The sequence below is a fragment of the Malaya genurostris genome, chromosome 3, assembly GCF_030247185.1.
Source record: "Malaya genurostris strain Urasoe2022 chromosome 3, Malgen_1.1, whole genome shotgun sequence".
Lineage (NCBI taxonomy): Eukaryota > Metazoa > Arthropoda > Insecta > Diptera > Culicidae > Malaya > Malaya genurostris.
Window position 1 is genome coordinate 264,752,418 of NC_080572.1, and position 13,155 is coordinate 264,765,572.

The following is a 13,155-nucleotide window of genomic DNA, read 5'->3' on the forward strand; positions in this document are numbered from 1 at the left end:
CAAATTCTTTGAATCGGTTCTTTTTAGAAGAACCGGTTCTTTTTAGAAGAAGTTCGTAGTTATTGTAGAAACTTCTGTTAATTGACCATATAAAATGCATAGCACCAACTCAGTTTAGGTGCATCGTTTCAAATTCTAGTGGTGAAGAATGGGAAAGCTTTAAGGGGAGCGGGTATAGCATGACGGGTTAGTCCCCTGGGTTCGATTCCCATCCACGAACATAGGGTCAGAAAGTTTTTCTGGTCTGAAGAGGCGAATGACCTCAAGGCCAAAACCTCTTTAATCGGAACGAAAAAAAAAGCTTGCACAATTCACACAATCGGGTAATTGATATTCGAAAGGACGAAGAAAGCGTTTCAGTTTTGTTCGTATTCACGACATGCAGTTATGTCTCTGATATTACCCACCCGCTTTTCTATCGAATCCCTTTCCACCTAATTGACTATTTCGTCTAAAGTCATGTTGTCGAATCGGTATTGTCGTCGAAAGCCACTGTTACTAAAAGACCATTTTATCGAAAGTAATTTTGGTGAAAGCCGTTTGACCGAACACGTCTCTTCACCGGAAGTAATTTCTCGAATAGCGTCGTTTAGTCGATTCACAATTATGCTAAAAATATAGGATTTATCAGCTGGTCATTTCGTCGAATACACTTCCTGACAGTCCCTTCATATAAATATCTATTTCTATATAAATCGATAAATTGATCGTTTCGTCGAGAGCCAATTTCGCAAAAATATAATTTCGCCGAAAGCGTCCCAAGGTTAAGATACACCCAAACCTCCATTTACGTAATAATCGGGACTTCGTTAATCCAATTATGACGTAAAAAAAGTTTACGTTATTTGGAATTTTCAAAGTAAAAAAAGTTTTCCCTATGTATGTAAATTATTGGCTATGTATAATATACTGTATAACTATGGAACAAAAATTATTAGTATTTGCAGGCAAAGGATGTTCTAGGTCGCGTCAATTTCCAAGATGGCGGATTCCGGCTCATCGATATTCGTTACAAACCATCAGAATATGGGTATTTTTGGAACGGTTTTGATGAGTACATGTTGGAAAACGATGTTTGAGGTGGTTCTAAATTCCAAGGTAACGACTTCCGGTTTATTGATATTTCTTGATTTATTGATATTATTTTACAAAAATCACAGAATTGCGGAAACAAATGGTGTCTCAATGGTAATAACTAATAAGGTACGTAATAACAAGTCTGAAAAGTCACCACCTGTGGCTGAACACCCAATTTAAATCTTAATAATTTAATTTTAACTCATATTACAATAAATAATTCATTAGAAAACACGTACTAAGAAACGTTGTTCTGAATTGAGTTTTCGATCGATCAACCGAATCGACAAACTAGTCAACCGAATTGGGTTATTTTGTCGCCATCTCGCTGAATCAATCGTTTTATCGAATGCCAATTTGCGAAAAGATTTCCCCGAAAACCTTTTCTCATCAAGGAGCGTCGTTTTGACATTCTATAGGAAACAAATTGAATTGTCATCGAAGTAAATAGAAGCCTTTTCACTGAATGTCACTAAACTGTAAGCCGTTTCAAGGAAGGTCGTTTCACTGAAAGCCGTATCGTCATTTCTCGAAAAAGGACTTTCACTTTCACTAAACATCAGCTCATCGAACCAAGAGCAGGACCTTCTGTTTTGATCATCAATACAACATAAAAAACCATTGTGCCGTAAGTCATTCCATTAAGGGCTGAGGCCAGTATGTTTTAGGGGGCTATTTGCATGCTTCAAATCTGATTTTCTCAGATACGGTGACGAATATAAAAAAAACCAACTGACAATCTCTTAGAACATTAATTTAGATTATTCTTTGAACATTTCAGAATGATTCATTGACATTAGCGGTCGGTAAATCGCTGAATATCTCGCCTTCAAAAGCATGGATCAAAAATCTATCCTGACAATGTCTAGATAATTTAATTTAGATGCGATTAGTGCATAAAAACATATATGTTGTCGCGAAAGAAATGAAGTGAATGTTATTTTTGTGAAGGTAAGCCGATTTCTATGGCGGCGCCATTTTTTCTGAGAGAGAAATAAAATCGGCTCAGGAAGGCTGCCAAACAAGCGGCAGCTTTATTGGATTTTATGTGATGTAGTCAAACTTGTAACCGAAAATATCAAAACTTTCTTGGCCACCCGGCCACATCGAGAGTCATTTTGCACATTTGCGATATAGCTTTTTCAGGTAAACTGAAAAAGAAGTTAGATGAGTAAAACTGACGAAAGAAAGATTGATATTGAACCTGCAATTGTTTCGGTTTCAATTCGAAGACAAAAGAGGGAAGCGATATGCCAAGTACCAAGTAAACCAATGAAATAGTACGCCAGAAAGGGTGATTTTTTTGGTGGTATCTTTTTGGCAACACTGTTTTTGACAGATCACGAGTGAACCGTGCCTTGTGTTATTGTCAAACTTGTTCAGTTTGGTCTATAATTTCATCATGAATCGTCGTTTGGTCTATAATTTAATCATAATCGGGGGCTGGCGAAATTAGAGGAAGATCCACTTTTTGTTTGGAAATTTTTGTTCATTGCTCATTTCTGGTTGAATGGATACGTTAACAAGCAAAATTGCCGAATCTGGAGTGAAGACCAGCCAGAAGCATTGCAAAAGCTACTAATGCATCAAAAAAGTCACTGTTTGGTGTGGGTTATGGGCCGGTGGCATTATTCGTGAAATACCGGACGAGAGTATGTTGGAGAGAGAGAGAGAGTGTGCCAAAATTGGACCTTCCGCATGAGTCATCTAAAACGGAGCAGCATCCAACTTTTGCATGAAATTATCTTCAAACGACTTTCGACTCTATTCTCCTCCTATCATTCAATGGGTAAAGACATGTGCAATTTTTATTCATTCTGCGTACACTACTGAATATAATTTCTGTACGTCAACTTATTGCCAGACGTTAATATGCAAAAAATCAAATACTGAATTTTGACCAACCTGTAACCTAAATCGGGCCCACCGTTCCCCCAGATAAGGTAGATATAGTTTCGTACAGCACCGCAAGCACACTGGATTACGTAGTGAGGTTGCTACTTCCCCCATTAACGGTAGGTGCAGCTCATTCCGAATGCCAGGAACTGCTCTGCCGGAGGGAGTACTTTTTTTTGGTTAGTTCCTACACATAGTGAAAAGCAGAAACCCCATACGAGTTTGCTAACAACTTTTAGTCAAACTAAATTGTGAGGAGAGAAAAATACACGTTCGAGTTGAATTTTTGACCTCGCACAACGAGTGCGACGCGGGCGTGGGATGCAAAAACCACTTTTTCATTCGAGGGGAAATGGGATTCTGGCACTTTTGCCATTTTCATAACCGGAAAAGTGCAGTGATAGTAAATTTGGGTTAGTGCTTGGCGGCAAACGAAGCGACCGGGAGCATGGTTTCTCATTTGCGAAATCACGACGAACATGTTCTGTTATCCTGATTGTTTTTGGGCATGGGAAAGTAACATAAACTATCCGCAACTGAGCGAACATTTTCATTTTTTTTTTCATCACCTCTTACGGCGTTCCTGAAATTACCATCCGAAAAGGGTAAAGTGACATAACCCAAAGGTTGAATATTTTCAGTCTAATTCGTTAGTCATCAACCTGAACCCCTTTATTTGTACACTCTCTTGAAAATTGTCTTCTGCCAGGGTTCAAGCACAAAAAGCTGCTTCCTCCAAGAACGGAAGACAGTGTAGAAACGTCTTAACTTTTTGCACCCAAACACCACCCCAAGCGAACTCATGGAAAAGATCAGTTAGTCTTTAGTGCATAGAATAGCAAAAGACAGTGGGGAAAAATTACGGCTAAACCACAACTAACTACATGACACCGACCGACAGACGATGATGGTGATGTGAATGTGGTAGCTTCTTACCGAAACCGACACCGGAACCACACTCGATCTGCCGGGGACCCGCTGCTGGCAGGGGCTGCAAAGAAACGAACCGAGCCTTTTCTAGTTGTGGTAGCAGATTAGCATATTTATAACTACTGCTCACGGGGATTAAAGAAGCTCCGGCGAAGTGGATTCCTTTTTGTTTGAAACTCCAGTCACAGTCACTGTCTTTGAACATGAACGTTCCGTCGAATTCCGGTTAACCCGGGTGTCGGTAATGTTAGCTGCGAGGGATTACAATTGAGCTACTCAAGCATTTTCATTGACCCATTAAATCAGTTAACAATTGGCTTGTCATGCCTAGGAATTAATGAGACCGGCCCCTTTTTGGAGTTGGCGTTTCATCAATGTGACTATCGGTAGCTCTTAGTTCGCATATATTTACTCGCAGCTGCTTATCGAAACCGTGAGGCGGAAATAATTAGGCTGGTCACCGAGAATTCCCTAATTGAACATGGAATTTAGTCGTCCCATTCGTTCGGTAAAGAATCAAGAAAGTAATGCCGAAGGCAAATTAAATGTGGGGGTCGCTACAACAATAAATTTTAAGAAATCTTATTTTCGATGACAGTCAAGCAAAGCCTTTGTATTACATTCCTGTAGTGGAATTTGACCTTCTGTTTCAACAGACTTCGCAGCCGATTCAGAGTGTACAGAACCATTGCATGGCTGGTGGTAACGATTCTACTGACACTACGAATCCTTCCAGGTCGGTACTCGAACATACGACAGCTGGTTTGTAAGACCAATGACCCCGATGACAGTCATTGATTCCGAATTGTAGTAATGTAAATTCCGCTCAATTTCCGATGAACGAATTTGTAGAAATCAGAACTGATGGAGTTTATTATGCATTTGCATCCGAATGATACACGAACAATTAAAAACTAAATATATATAAACGAATGTCTTCTTCTTGGCTCCAGCGAGATTTGAACTCACGATCTCCTGTTTACATGACAGGCGCTTTAACCAACTAAGCCATGGTGTCGTGTTACATTTAGTACATGAAAAAAGAAACATTTTCATTGTATTGAAAATACTTATTGCAAAGATACAGCTCAAAAAATGTACTTCATCAACTCATATTCTATATTTGTCTGAATTAAATTATAATAATTTTTCAAACCAGCAAGCTTATTTTACAGTTTTTTTCACGATGCTATTGACAGCATTTGGTCATTTTTCAATTGACATTTTTTAATAATTGTAAATAAAAGGTATTTAAAAATTCCGCACTCAGGTATTTTAGGTGGGAGGGGGGGGGGGGAGGATAGGGTCTAAATGAGGAAAAAAATCATAATTTTTGCGAATTTTTTTCAGAACTATCGTTCAACAAAATAAATTCAAATATTTTGTATGTTAAAAAGCATCATTCGAACAACATAATAATTCGGTGAAGAGCAGACTAATCAGAAGTGAATAAATCAAAGCAGCAGAGTTAGAGCAGAAGTTTTTCTAAACCCCAACGTTTCTGTTTGATTTTTTAAATTTTTTTTTATTTTTGGTGGATGTTTAAATTCAAAAGTACGATTTTCACGAAAAAATCGACCATTTTGTAGCTGTAAAACCTTCCCATAGTAACAAACAACGAAAAGGAAAACGTTTTGTTCTGATTTTTTATATATAGAAAGTGTGTGCAAAGTTTAAAAAAAAATGGAACAGTAGTTTTTGAATGACGTTGGACACGGACTTTCAAGACTTGCTTTGGAGAAAAACGCGTTTAAAGTCTATTGTCTATAAAATCAATGGAAACAATTTACTACTCAAGGGAGCCCGCAGGCTCTAACATTCTCAAAAAGCCATATTTTTTCTTTTGTATTTTGTTATAATGAATACATTTCGAGAATGTTTTGTCAAGTTTTTAAGTCAATCGAAGCAGAAATCTAGATATATACAGCATATTCTTGAAATGTTTTACTATCAGAAAATAGAAAGAAAATAATACATGATTTTTCAAAAGTGCTAGACCCTACCCGCCCCTTAAGTAATTTTGATTGTAAATTTTTTACGAGAATTACTTTACTGTTGAGGCGCCTTTACAAAATTCGCCCTGAAGAACTATGAGTAGAACTTAATTGTGAATATCTCGAGTTGTACTAAATGCAGCAACATAATTCTGTCTCCATGTCATCAGAAATATAATCAGCAATTTATGATTAAATTTTCAAAAGATTATCAGCCTTCAGTTCATGAATACTGGATCTGAATTAATCTGGTATCTGTATGGAATTTTGGATTGAAATCTGGTACAAAATCCGAAAACTGAATTTTGGTATTGGATTCAGAACCTGCGTTCCGATTCACCCGAATTCTGAACTTAATATCAGATTTAGGGTTTAGTTTCAGAATTTAGTACCAAATAACAGTTTTAGAAAGTGAATTCCGATTTAGGACTTCAACTTCAGGGCTCTGGATAAAATTCAAAGTTTCAATTTTACATCTCGTTTCCGAAACTAAATGTTATATTTAATTTTGGAACTGACCACTGAATAAGAATTTAATCTCGGAACTCAGTTTCAAAATGTAATTTCTAATAGCACTTATTTCCAGGATTCAGAACCTGCATGGTGGAATTAAATTTGGAACTTGATTTTGGAACTGAATTTAGTTCACAAATCATTTCTAAAACTTCTGGATTCTGAAAAGAAGTAAGTTTCATATTTCTAGAACTTTTAGAATTCTTGATCTAGATTCAGAATCAAAATTTTGCAACTGAATTCTGTTCCACATTTCAAAGTTTTAGTTCTTGTATTCAGTTGAAGTTCCTGAATCATAGACCTGAATTTTGGTTCTGATGTAGATAAATTAATTATGGCAAAATGTACTCAATAGTTGTGAACAAAGGATAAATTCAGAACCATTAAAACATTACCAAAGGATTACGCAAAGTTTTCTTCTACTGAGTATTAGTTAGTTGTATCTTTCCTGTTTCAATTGTACCGTGTTATTTAATTGCATGGTAAATTATATTTGTCGTCCATAAGTCGTACTATTCTGTGTTCTATAAGCGAAGCAGTAAAAGATGCAAAATTCACACAATCCACTGAAACGAACGCTAATCTGTATGCTTAAGTGAAATAAGTATGTCAGTTTTGTTCATATTTACGTACTCCAGTTATGTCTGTGACATTACCCACCCGCCTTTCTGCCTTTCTCATATAGAAAGGTTATGCAATCACTGTGAAAACCAACTTTTGAACCGAGGCCCGGAGGGCCGAGTTTCATATACCATTCGACTCAGTTCGTCGAGTACGCAAAATGTCTGTGTGTGTGTGTATGTCCGCATGTGTGTATGTAACGTTTTTTAGCACTAACTTTTCTCGGAGATGGCTGAACCGATTTTCACAAACTTAAATTCAAATGAAAGGTCCTGTAATTTCGGAAATATAGGGTAAAGTGGGTTAAAAATTGTATACCATCACTTAAAATGGGGGAAAACCTTAAAAAAAATTCTAAATCGACCTCAAATCTTTTCCAATTGATAGTTTTTATCAGGAGACGGTCAAACAAACCGATTTCGGTTTTTCGAAGAAAATTGTTTTGAAGAATACCACAGTATTATATATGATAGTATGATTGATATGAGAAAGACATCATTACACCACTAGGTGGATTAAAACAGGTTTTATAAAGAGATTTTTATGTAATTCATACATAAAAATCGAGCTTGAAATCAAATATCATAATTGAATTTATAATTGTTTCAATTGATAAAACTTTGAATAGTACTGTTCCTTGTAAACAAAAATATGGTGGTATTTGCCCAAAAATTCATATTTTTACTAGAAGAAATATCGTATATTATGATGTAATAAAGCATGCAAGAAAAAAATTGAAAAAAAACAGTTTTTGAAGCTAGATTGGTTTCTACACTTGCAATACATTCACTTTTTAGGTGTTAAGGATTGCTTACGTTTTTTTGTCCGAAATGGCATATTTCAGGGCCGTTTCTGATTCTTTTTCTATTTTCCTTTGTTCATGAGTAGTGGGCCAAGGCTGCCTACTATGCTGCGACCAATGGCACTCAATTGTACGATCTTTGTTTATGAAACATTTTTTGCAACATTGGATTTGTAATCAAATCTACAAAATCATATTGTGTGATTTCATCAAATATATTCGTATAATAGTTTTTCGTATAATTTGGATGGAGATCTAACTAAGTCGGTGGGCTTTGGACTGGCGAACGCCTTGGGCCACTCGTGTTTTATCGAGTTTTGAAAGAGTTTGTTTTTGTACTATATATCGTAAAGAAAATGTGTTATTTCCAACTTAAATAAACTCTTTCAAAACTCGATAAGACACGAGTGGCCCAAGGCGTTCGCCGGTCTAAATTGTGTTTAAGCGAAAACCCGATTGATGTTAACGTTTTTTACCCATATCCGAACTCCAAAAATCATGTTTCTTTCCTTACCAAAAAAAATCATTTTTAATTGACACAAATCCGGAAAACTCAATCCTGAAAAAACTAAACCCGTTTTTAGATAGGATCTCAAGTTCATGTCAGGTTTCGTCGGTTACGGATTTCGGGTTCAAATACCTAAACTTAACCAACTCTATCAAAATAAAACTCAAAATCAATCATGAGCAATAGCTCCTCCCCCATTGAAATCCATCATGGTTCTTGTATGCGTTACATGCGGAAGGGAGCGGGTCATTTCACCGAAACCCATTTCGGCGAAAATAGTTTCGCCTAATGCCATTTCGCCGAAAGGGTCATTTTTACGAAAGGGTAATTTTGAATGCATTACATAATTTATTAGAAAACTGCAAATTCTGGTTATTCATCAAAAATATTTATTTGTTTTCATATCTCCTGGATAATTGATACCGAAGCCAAGATGGCTTGGCGGCACAAGTTGGCGACCAACCCGCCGTCGGAAGCGGCGGCCTCTTGCTTACAAACCTTTAACCGCCTCGTTTGCCTGGTCTACTCAAAGCTAGGTTTCGTTTGCTTCTCGGATAGTATATGAACAAAATGATGTGGTGAAACCGCATTGGATATTTTTTCATCTGCACTCAGTTATCAGAAAATACCGCAAACAATTGCCTGATAGATGCACTAATAAAGTCAACTAGTTTTATTTGGAGTTTCGTTGGAGGATCATGAATACAAAAATTATTCCAGTCTCTGGATCATTTCAGAAGTTTTTTATTTGTCTGATTTTTATCAATTTCAATCACGATATTTAGACTAATGAAGAATTCGGCGAAATTACCCTTTCGGCGAAATGGTTTTCGATGCAATGATTTTCGGTGAAATGATCCTTTCGGCGAAATGGCTTTCGGTGAAATGATCCTTCCGGTTAATGACACGGAATGCGTTTTATTTGGAAGTTAATTGTGTTTATCGACAAACTTATATCAATATAAGATTTTGAATAGACTAAGTACAGTGATATCTTTCATTTGGCAAGCACTAAAATAATGTTTTGAATTAATAAAACTAAAAAATAAATTGATTTTTTGATACTTTTGTGGTTGTTAGAATAACATTTGCTATCCAAACGGTTATTCAAAAAATTCTCTCCAAAGTAACAATTGGTTTAAAGGCTGAAATAAATAAATTCATTTATCTCATTAATTAATGTGTTTTGTCATGACGAAATCATAAAACAAAATTACAAAATTTTCACATTACGAACTATGGATGAAATACATAAAGCGAATAATTAAATCCGATGCAGTGGCGTACCGAGGAAAATCGGCGCCCGGGGTAAAATAAGAGATTTTCCGCCCCCATCGTTGGATCCCAAGCATTAGATTGCCGCCCCCCTAAAAACGTTGCGCTCGGGGCGAATATAGTTTAAATTTCTCTCCATATCATACAATTCAGTTAAATATGTTGGCAAAACCAAACTCAAATGTTTTAAGTCATAATGGGCCGTGATCACTTAAAATTTTACTTCGAGATGCTATTATCTTAACATATGTCGTTTTCGTTTTTACCAATTGCACTACACCAGTGCTACACTTTTTCTGCACCGATGCCACTGGTGTAGCACTCATCAAAAGTTTGGTGTAGCACTGTGCAATGGAATCGTTTATGGTAGTCAATGGTTACTGTTTATGTTTTCGTCATTTTTGTTCGTTTGTTCATGCCTCCGTGTAGCACTGCACCGGTGTAGTGCAAATTAAAAACGAAAACGCCAATAGACTTCATCACCCAAGAAAAGAAAGTCTATTTACTTATCTTCGGACAAATGGTAATTGATAACACCGGTTCTTTTCATTTTCAAGTAATCCTGACCAATTGATTCATTTATGCAAACATTCCACAAGTCTTCCACTACAGCTACACGTCAGAAACTACTTTGCGGTACTCAAGGCAATAGCAACTGGCGACAAATCCGAAATCCCGAGCAGCTGAGATTTTTTCCATGCACCATGCTGTGAATTGTACTGGAAATACCAAGAAAATGCATTCCATTTCCATCAAAGACACCATTGGCAAAAACACAAAGCATCAAAGCACAGCAATCAACAAAACGATACTCAAGTGTTTGTTGTTTTGCTTAGGACAGTTGATTGAAAACACACTCCCACTCGACCTTGCCCGTTTCTGGAGTGATGCCAGTGCCAAGTTCGACGGTAAATTTGCAGTTCTGGCAATTCCTTCGGTTCGGTTTGCTGAGCGATTCGGTAGTGGGAAAGCTGTGCAAAAAAAAACTAATCTTGCTGTTTCTTTTTTTATTTCCATCTACGAATGCAAAGCAAAGTGCTTCAATCTTCTTTCCAAGTGTTGCCTCATTTAATCGTTTGTGAATATTGATTACCGGGTCATCTGGTGGTTCGAGAGGTAGAACTGCACGTTTATGGTCCATGTGTCGCATAACAATTTAACGCTTGAGATTTCGTTAATTTCCATTGAACAATCAAGGGAAATTTGTCAGAAACTTTTAAATCGAAGCGTGACATGCCTAATATTTAGTAAATGTACTTCTCTGCTGCGCCATGGTAATACCATTCAGTGAATCGTGAGGAGAACAACCTCAATTCCGTTTTCATACATTCGATCTAAAAATCTAATTAATTGTGAGGCTAAAGCTATTCACAAAATGTTAAAAATTTACGAATCGATGGATCAATATTTGTGTTTTAAAGGTGGACAATAGAATTCGATACCATCCAGCAGGACAAATAAAACTTTTCAACCACTTGACAGCACCGATTTCTTCATCGCCTGAAGAAAAGGTTAACAGACAAGAAATATTAAGAAAAGTTGATGTTTCATCTACTTATCAAAAAATTTGATGTTTTTATTTTTATTTTTGGTTCATTTATTTCCATTTTAGGAAACCTTCTCACTCACCTGTAGCCGTACATCGTGCAAGACTTGCATTCAAAGGCAAGAGCAGACTGGATAATTCAATTTTCCCTACTCTTTCACCCAGCATAAATAAAACCGGGAGTCTTTTGGCACCCGGATTACCCGAAACCTTCTTTGCAGGACGGCTGTGCGCTTTTTCACTCCACTGTCACTTGCATTCGGTGCACTGAAGAAAAAAAACAGAAGAAGCAATGCAAATGATTTTTTGTTTTGTTTTCGGTAGTACGAAAATGCCAAGCCGACAGACTGGAAGACTGGAATGCTGATTCACGAGAAAAACAATTGAAATCCCCGAAGAAATGCACAATAATGTGCTGTGTGTTGTGAGTTGCAGATTCCCGTTCCGACCCGGCAGCGTTGTCTACTATTACAAACGCCAGAAACTACGACCTGGTCTGAAGGTAATTCGATTCACTTCAATTCGGCTTCCCACGGATAAAAATTCGCTCGGCTGGGTTGTTGATAAACAAAATTCACTGTATTCAGAAGCCAAAACGATTACGAAATACCTCCCTCATTTTCCAGCAAATCTATGTACTAGCATATTGGTATTTAGAATAATGATTATGATGTACTAACAAAAAAAAATACTAGAAATATAAGTACAACAAGCAAAGATAAAAAACGCGTCGATTCGACGAACGAATGCAATTTATTTTACCGCTTTTGAGCCAAACGGTAAAATAAGTTGCTACTTTACCTGCAATCTACCTTCCCCTGAGCCGGGAAGTGTGTGTGTGTGTGTGTGTGTGTGAGTGTGGAACAGAGAAACAAACTATAACCGATTGTACAAACGCGAAGCCAATACTCAGAAGCAAACAACATTTTCCGTATGTAAATATGTATTCTAGCCACTGTCAAATCGTCGTGAAAAATTTAACTTCGTAAGTAGAACAAACTAAATCAATCACCAGAAAACAAAAACAAAAAAAAACAGATATCCTAACTTATAGAAAAACTAGGTAATAATAATAAATAATACACGTACCAGTAGTGTTTAGCGTGTAAGACTACCAAACCTAGAAAAGAGAAAACACATAAACCAATAAATAGTACGTATCGATGTCATGTCAATGTTGCGATCAAATGTGAACTAAACTTGTAAGACTCGTATGTTTCACTCATATGCAACAAAAAAGAGAATCAAAATATGCCAAAGGAAGTAACAAGTAGAAAATAAAATTATTTAGAATATGCAAATCATTTCTAGTGCAAAAAAAAACAAAAATGATACAACTATAAATGGAGACATAAACCAAGAATGTGAACAAACAAACAAAACAAAACATAGTACGCATATATATTTTTAATCGCTCCGTTATGAATATGTCGAAGAGAGAGAATGATTTGTTTTTATCAGTGTTGAGCACTTTTTTTACGTTGCCCAACGAAGCGAAATCCCTTTCCCGGCGAAATGTTAGTTGCATCAGTAACGAAAAATAAACAAAAGCCCAAAACAAAGCTACGTATATAAGTGTTGTACAGACCAGCTAAATTATGTTATGTGGTTATTATGCTACTGAAATAGAAAAAAAAAAACAGTGGAAATGTTGTGAAACGAGCTCATCGGATTGAACTATGCAAAACTTTGGCAAAAGAGAAACGGAAACGGAGATTGTGAATTTGTTAAAGCTAAACAATATAAAAACACAAAGTAAACGAATCAAATAAAGAAATACTGATAACAGACAGAGGTTTTTTGCTGCTTCCAGTTCCGAAACGATTCCAATGCCCATTTTCAGATGTCTAGATGAGGAAAAAACACAGGACTATGGAATAATTCTTATTAGGTTCGTCTTCCCACTGCATAGCATTTTAAAATGAATTTTCGTTTGAAGTTTCTACAAAATTTGTCATATTTGACCGTGTTTATTAGTTATTGTATGCCGTGA

At 36.5% G+C, this 13,155-nt stretch overlaps 1 protein-coding gene across 2 annotated transcripts in view; it reads left to right on the forward strand.

The window, feature by feature from the left end:
• The window catches only part of LOC131435963 (5-hydroxytryptamine receptor-like), a 494,311-nt gene extending 481,359 nt beyond the window's left edge, over positions 1–12,952 (forward strand). For both annotated transcript variants that reach the window (XM_058604276.1, XM_058604277.1), the window contains one exon: positions 11,229–12,952. The gene's annotated coding sequence lies outside the window, so the exon portion shown is untranslated. The remainder of the gene's footprint in view (positions 1–11,228) is intronic.
• Positions 12,953–13,155: the final 203 nt, after the last annotated feature.